General features: G+C 40.7%; 1 non-coding gene across 1 annotated transcript; it reads left to right on the top strand.

The window, feature by feature from the left end:
* The first annotated feature begins 7,561 nt into the window (after nt 1-7,561).
* Nucleotides 7,562-7,633, top strand: TRNAP-AGG. Its single transcript has one exon. It is a non-coding gene; the product is annotated as a tRNA-Pro (tRNA).
* The last annotated feature ends 938 nt before the right edge of the window (nt 7,634-8,571 follow it).

The following is an 8,571-nucleotide window of genomic DNA, read 5'->3' on the forward strand; positions in this document are numbered from 1 at the left end:
GTATTACTTGTCCCACTCTATCATTCTCTGATCCTTAGAGCATCCACAATAAGAATAGTTCAGCCATAGCCCGGTCATAGCTTAGCCACAAACTCCTCCTGTCACATCATCAGCACTAAAAAACCTGCTGTCACATCATCAAAACAAGCAAATAGCCCAGCAATAGTTTAACAATAGCCTAGCCACATCACTCAAAATTATATAAAACAAATAATTAACATTCACAAAAAATACGGAATTAAATTTACGACACAGATACAGAAAAATTCAATTATATTATTAAAATTTAAAAAGTACATTAATTAAAAAAATTACATTAATTTTAAAAAAAAAGGTACATTAAAAAAATTACAAAAAAAGAAGGTACATTAAAAAAAATTACATAATTAAAAAAAACTAACGCCTTGCAGTTCTCCGCGCCCACAACTCTTCAATTAAATCCTTTTGTAGTCGAATATGAGCATTCACTTGGCGCATGTCGGCATGTGCTTGGAGGAGGCCGGCTTCATCGTGAGGTACCCCACTCCGTACGTTGGGGGGCACGCCGTGGCTTGGACCGACTTCATTATCGTCGTTGGCCCAACTAGTCAGTTGTACACCTTCGTCTTCGACAATCATGCTGTGCATGATAATACATGCGTACATTATATCAGCAATGCAGTCGACATGCCACAAACGCGTTGAACCCCTAACTGCCGCCCATCGAGACTGGAGCACACCAAATGCCCGCTCCACGTCCTTGCGCGCCGACTCCTGTCCTGCCGCAAAGTAGGCCTTCCTCTCATCTGATGCGCATCGGATCGTCTTCACAAAGACGGGCCACCTAGGGTATATTCCATCCGCCAAGTAGTAGCCCATATCATGCCGGTTGCCGTTGGCGACAAAACTGATGGCCGGACCGACGCCCTGACACTGCTCGTTGAAAAGGGGCGACGAGTTGAGGACGTTGAGGTCGTTGTTCGAACCGGCTACCCCAAAATACGCATGCCAAATCCACATCCGGTAATTAGCTACGGCCGGCCTCGGGGATCATTGTGGGATTATTTCCCTTGTAGCCGGTCGTGTAGAACCCCTTCCAGGAAGCGGGACAGTTCTTCCACTCCCAATGCATACAATCTATGCTGCCTAACATTCCTGGGAACCCATGATTCTCCCCGTGCATCTGCATCAGATCCTGGCAGTCTTCGGGGGTAGGGCTTCGAAGGTACTGATCACTGAATATTTCAATCACGCCATGACAGAAAAACTTCATACATTCCAGGGCAGTCGTCTCACCGATATGGAGGTACTCGTCCCACATGTCTGCCGCGCCTCCGTAGGCCAACTGCCGGATTGCCGCAGTGCACTTTTGAATAGGTGTGTGGCCGGGTCTGCCAGCCGCATCGTGCCTGAAGCGGAAATACAGATATCGATGTTCCAAAGCGTTAACAATACGCATAAACAGGGCCCTGCTCATCCTAAAACGTCGCCTGAAAAGGTTGGCGTTGAACCGCGACTCCTCTGCGAAGTAGTCTTCGTATAGGCGCTGATGTGCAGCTACGTGATCACGATCAATCACTTCTCGGTGGTGGACAACTGGGCGAGGTCGAGGTACCGCCGTCTGCAAGGATCTTTGCATCCATTGGTTTATCTCGCGGGTCGTATAGGCCTCCAACGCTTCGGCCATTCGACGTTCGTACTCCTCAGCATCCCCCCACTACCACCCGCGTTACTCATTTCGCGTTGTTGCTCTTGTTCAGAAATTAAGATAGAGAGAAAACTTGTTAAAACAAGTGGTGCGAATGAAAATGAAGTGCAAAGCGCGTATACATATGTTTCGAAAATTAAAAAATAAAAATAAAAAATCCGATGGGCGATGCGCTCGGCGATCCGGAGCCTGCAATGGCGCCGAGCGGATCGCCCAGCGCCCAAACATCGCCTAGCTCTAGGCGATTTTTTTTTTCGGAAACCGGCTCGGCGGTTACAGTGGTTCGCCGAGCGCACCGCCTAGCGTCGGGGCTCGGCTAGGCGGTGCGCTAGGCGCCATTGTGGATGCTCTTACTCATTGTTACAATTTTTAACATTTTTAGTAAGTGTAGCCCGTATACCATTATCTCTTTCTAATTATAATTATTATAAAATTAGTACTCTTTCCATTTTATAAAAATAAAAAACTTTTATTATTTTTATCCGTTCTATAAAAATAGCAATTTCTATTTTAAAAATATTTTCTCTCTAATGAGGTGAGTCTATTATGCACTAAGAGCATCCACAACCGTGCTCTTGCCAGCGGCACGGTTGTGGGCCCGGGCGGTACTATTCATGCCTGCTCTCTGGCAAGAGCAAAACACCCACAATTGTGCTCTTCCGCAAGGTCGAGCACAATTAATTCAATATTCAATTAAACATAAACATTTCCATAATACTAAAATTCATTAAAAAATATAAATAATATTACAAATGACAAATAAAATAAAAAACGACATAATTAAAATCCTAAAAATTAAAAATTACATAATTAAAATACTAAAAATTAAAAAAACCACTACTCGTTGCCAAATTTCGCCCACATGTGTTTGATTAGGTCTTCTTGTAGCTGAATGTGGGTTCGGGTATCGCGCATTGTGTACCTTGTCTCGATCCTCTGGCCAACCGTCGTATGCTCACCTCGGCGTGGGGGAGACCTCGCTGTTGAGCTTCCGGCTTCATCCTCGTCGTAGAAGCTAGCCGCCCTTTGCCCTTCGTCGGCTATAATCATGTTGTGTAAGATAATACACGTGAACATGATGTCGGCGATATTATTCACGTACCACAGCCGAGCCGGGGCCTTCACAATGTTAAATCGGGCTTGAAGGACCCCGAAGGCTCTTTCAACGTCTTTCCGCGCGGACTCTTGACGCTGCGCAAAAAGAACCCTCCTCGGGTAGTGCGGGTTGTGGAGCGTCTTCACGAACGTCGACCACCTTGGGTAGATACCATCGGCGAGATAGTAACCCATGTGGTATGTATTTCCGTTGATGGTGAATTCGATCGTCGGTGCTACACCATTCATCACATCATTGAAGAGTGGTGAAGAATAGAGCACGTTCAAGTCGTTGTTGGCTCCGGCAACACCGAAATATGCATGCCAAATCCATAGGCGGTAGTCGGCGACCGCCTCAAGGATAAGTGTTGGGTCGCCGCCTTTGTGACCGCTTAAGTGTTGCCCCCTCCAAGCATTCGGGCAATTCTTCCACCTCCAAGGCATGCAGTCAATGCTGCCAAGCATTCCGGGGAAGCCATGGACTGATTCGTGAAGACGCAGCAACCGTTGGCAATCATCGTTGCTGGGTGCCCGAAGGAATTCATCCCCGAAAGCTGAACGAACGCCCTCGCAAAAATTCTTTAGACAAAGGATTCCAGTGGACTCACCGATATGCAAATACTCGTCGAAGATGTCGGCCGTTTGCCCAAAAGCGAGTTGTCGAATGGCACACGTACACTTCTGCAACGGCGTGTTACTTTGCCGGCCGGCTGCATCTTGACCTGTTTGGAAGAATTCAACACGTGCGGACAATGTGTTGACAATTCGCATGAACAAGCGCTTTGACATGCGAAAACGGCGCCTGAAGTAATCTGCCGGAAACCGCGGCTGGTCGGCAAAGTAGTCGGCAACGAGCCTTTCGTGGGCTCCCTCCCGGTCACGATGGATGTAGCGCCGATTTGATCTGGTTCGTTGAGGAGGAGAAGCGGGGGTATTCGCCACGACATATGCTTCGTAAGCGGCACGATGTTGTTCGTAGTATTCTTGTTCTTCGCGTCCCGTTTCCGCTATAATATGGGTGAAATCCATTTGAGGTTTTGAATGAGGGATGAATGTGTTGATAGTTTGTATGAGAATTTTAAGAATGAGAGATGAATGGGAGATGAATTGATGTGATAAATGGATGATGAATGTGTGTATTTATAGATGATTTTGGGGGAAAAAATAAAAAAAAAACTCAAAAAATTCAGAAAAAACGGGAAAAAAACGGTCATATTTTTGGGATTTGGAAAAATTTTTTTAATCATTTTATATAATTTAAAAATGATTTTTAAAATAAAAAATAATAATTCAAAGGCAACGGCTATGCCGTTGCCCAATCATAAGCCGCCACGTCGCCTGCTCGCTGGCACGGCGCTGCTCGATGCATCGAGCAGCGCCGTGCCAGCGGCGCGAGCGCAGCAGCGGCGGTCCTCGTCCTCGCCGCTGGCACGGACGGCGGCCTTCACTCCCACCACCGTTGTGGATGTTCTAACAATACATTAGTCAATTTTTCTTTTTACATCTTTCTTAATTTAACAATTACGCATTCAAACCTGTGTTATTTCAAAATTGATCTATTTTTATTCGACGGAAGAATATACTCCCTCGTCCCATAAAATATGGAGTATTGAATAGGGGTGCTTAACCGGTTCTTCGGTTCTCGGTCAACCGGAATCGAAACCGGAACCTGATCCGGTTCCGGTACCGGTTCCAGTTTTTTTGATAAAATCGGTTCTGGTTCTAACCGGTACAGACCGGTTCCTAACTGGAAATCGGATTAAATTTTAATTTAATTTTTAATTTATATTTTATAATTTCATATTAATATAACTTAATATACTATTCTTATTATTCAAGTTTCTTAACCCTATTTTATAATTTAGGTATTCACTTATCGAATGTTTTTAGGTGTTGGACTTTTTTAGGTATTTAATTGTTTAAATTTTTAGTTATTGGATGATGAATATTGTTGCTTTGTTACTTTTTTCTATTTGACTTATGTTTATTCATACTTTTAAGTATTAAGTTCATGAATTTGTATATAGATGTTGGATTATTAATTTTTTTGGGTATAGAATTATTTAAATTTTTTATTCGAGTAAAATTTTGAATTAAAATTAGATGGCAAACCGGTTCTTCGATTCCAAGCCGGAACCGGCCGGTTCTTAACCGACCGGTTCCAAACCGGAACCGATCGGTTTCGGTTTCGGTTCTTGAATTTAGAAAATTTTGTAATCGGTTAACCGGTCAACTAGTCCGGTTAGAACCAGAACCGGCCGAATAACCACCCCTAGTATTGAATTTCCCTTTTCTTCCGTCCTATAGAAATGGTCCATATCTATTTATGAAAATTTTGATCCTTCTCTTTTATTTTATTATTAATGGGTTATCCAGCATATTATTTTAACTAATTTTTCTCGTCATCTCTCTTGAAAACTGAAAACATAGGTGGTTCTATAAAAGCGTTTGTAATTCATCTTCATAGACAGAATATTGTGAATATTGTTGATCAGTTTGCACACGTCTTCGAGCAAATTCTTTGATGCAAGACAGAGAATTGTGACATCAAACTTTGTGGAAGAAGGAATGAAGTCTATGTATGCTATGTAGGACAAGTACAAACACAAATTGAAAGATGAAGATGACAGTATTCGTCTAGGGCAACCGACAATAAATTATGCTGTATTGTTTTTAAAATTTTGTTAACAAATGTAAACTACAAATTGTTGGGAACCATAATATGAAATGGTCCCAAATTATTTTTATCTTGAGTAACTAAGGCCATCCGCATCCCTGTCTCTTATCCGTCTCACATCTTCATTATTCATGATCCTCACTATACTTTTCACTCATCTCTTAACTAAGAGACAACACTTGCATCCCACCATCTCTTAACCATCTCATCCCTTAACTATTCATTCAATTTCATTTTTTTTTATTTCCAACAAATTCAATTAATAAAAACACACTTCATTAAATAAAATAAAATTACAACTTAAAATTATAAAAAACAAAAAAAACACATAATTAAAATCCTAAAAAAATTAAAATACATAATTTAAAATCTTCCGCTCACTCTCTCTAAATTCAAAATCTCAAAACTCAAAGAAGCAGAAGAAAGAGTTTTCTAATGACGATCATGTGCGTCTACTGGTTGCTAAATTTTGCCCAAATGTGCTCCATTAGATCCTCCCGGAGTTGGGCTTGGGCGGTAGAATCACGTGTCCTTGTCCGAACAGACAGCCGCTCTTGCAAAGACGGATGCACTCCTCCTGGAGTTGGGCGTGAGCGGTAGAATCACGTCGATCTTCTTCTAGCGATTCTTCCATTATTCGACGCATTTGCTCAAATGGATCCATGAATGGATTAAATTTGGGAGAAGAATAATGTTTTGAGATGAAGAATGTAGAGTGTTTGAGTGAGAATAGAAAGTTTTTTTATGGTTGATTAATTTGTGGGAATGATTTGATATTTATAGAAGTGATTGTGGGCTTAAAAAAATACAAAAAAAAATTAAAAATTTGTAAAAAAACGGCTATAAACGGCTAGTATATTTTGAATTTTTTTTTATTTTTTGAATTTTTCCTGAATTAAAAAAAAAACATTTTCAATGAAAATTAAAGACGCTCACTCGCGGGCCGGCGAGTGGGCGTCACGGACGAACCAACGCTCACCACGTGGCCAACGCGCGTGGCGAGCTGTCTCGCGCTGCCTCTCCGCGGCGATACAAGGGACGGGCTGGGGACGAGACGGAGCCCGCATCGCTGTCTCAATGCGGTCTCGTCTCTCCGAGACGAGATAGAGCCAGCATCGAGACGCGATGCGGGTGCTCTAAGTGTCCCATATAGTACAAATTACCTAGTTGGATCCGAGTCCCGACATTGTTCAAGTATCAACCTCAATGTTTTATGAACAAAAGGACTTCTTATTTTATTTCTTTTAATTTGATACTTTTCGACAATCTTTGTATAATGATAGCTAACCACTACTTAAATATGGAATGGCTCACCTGCATTACGAATCCTCAACAGTTGTAACTTGGGTACTCCATTTTCCGCCCCACAGACAAATTATACTAGTACAAACTATTTATTACCTTAAAATCATACTGAAAGTAAATATATTTATATAAATGCCAAAGTATGTCCAATTTTTAAGGGACGTTCGATGCCTAATATCACGAAACTTTTAAAAAATTTATTTCTTTCTCACAATTTTGAACTTGACATATAGTATATAATTACATTAAACTGAGATGAATAACTATATCACACTTATATGAACTTTGTAATCACATCACTATCATTCTTCAGTGTTAACAATATCTTATTATGTAATATAATATAACAAATGAAATGTAGCCAGATTTTGTCGCTGATGATGGGAAAAGTTCAACAACTATTTAAGTTCGTAATATTATATGTCAAGTTTAAAGTTTTGCAGATTTTTTTTCATGAAAAGTTTCATGATATTATTAGGTGCTAATATCCCATTTTTAAATTTAAATTTTCTAAAACTTTCTTTTACTATAATAATTTTGTTTAACCTTAAAAGTGAAACTGAAGTGTCATTTTATTGTTGACTATTTATTATCCCTCACTTTCACATACCATGTTCATTGTATTTTATGTGACTCAACGAGAATGGTAATTTACATTTACAATGATACAATCTACTACAATGATTAAGTAATTGAGTACATTACTTGGATTAAACATTACAAAATTTAGATTGTTGGTCATTCTTCATGGATTTACAAATAATTCCTTAAAACATGTAAAATGGTTGTTAACTAAAGGGCATTTGGTCTAGTGGTATGATTCTCGCTTAGGGTGCGAGAGGTCCCGAGTTCAATTCTCGGAATGCCCCTCTCTTTCTAACTTTGTCAGTGTTAAGTTTTTCAAATTTCCCCTCTTAGTGGGCCAATCCTTTCTTGGGCTTATAACTGTTGTATTTTACTCTTCAAAAGAATAAAGCTAATTTATCAATCATCAAACTATAAAAACGACAATTTTATCTATTGTTGGAAATTTATGTTGCTATATAATTCATAATATCCCATTGTATGTATTAACGCTGACGTTTTATAGAATTCCAAAATACATTACTTAACCACAGACCAATTTAACTCGATTCTCTAAATATGATCAGATCCTTGGATATCACACAACAATTTTTTCTTCTCAAGAAGAAAAAAGCATAAAAATCATTGTACCTTGGAATGATAGAGTGCACACCGTCAACAATATTGATGGATCCCATAGTCTCAAGGCTCTACTTTTGAGGAGAATTCATGTATACTTAAAATTAAATCATGCCAACGCCATAACCCATAATAAACATTACTCCATATATTTTGCATTTTGCTCACATAAACACATTTCCACTTCTCACAAAAATGAAAACAATCAACACAGCTCACATTCTCCTCCCCACACTCCTCTTAATCAACATCCATCCCCTTCCCTCCCTCCCACTCCCCCTCCCGGGCACGTGCCGTGATGGGGTACGAACTAAACCCTAATGGCAAGCCCAATAACAGTGACGGCCCATCAGCCCAGAGCCCAAGAAAGAGTATCTGTTCGGCACCAAAGAGTTCGGCACGACCAAAGAGTTCGGACTCAGCCTACAGCTCGGTAAAAGCCGACCAGTCAAGCTCTCCTCTCAGATCGGCAAGAGCTGATCGGTAAAGTCCAGCAGTTCGGTCTCAGCATTCGACCGAACTAGGAGTTAGTGGACTCATGAAAGGCCTCCACGACCTCCACTATACCCACGATCTATTTAGTGGTACGAAGCAGTTATTGAGC

Source organism: Salvia splendens, chromosome 16 (assembly GCF_004379255.2).
Source record: "Salvia splendens isolate huo1 chromosome 16, SspV2, whole genome shotgun sequence".
Lineage (NCBI taxonomy): Eukaryota > Viridiplantae > Streptophyta > Magnoliopsida > Lamiales > Lamiaceae > Salvia > Salvia splendens.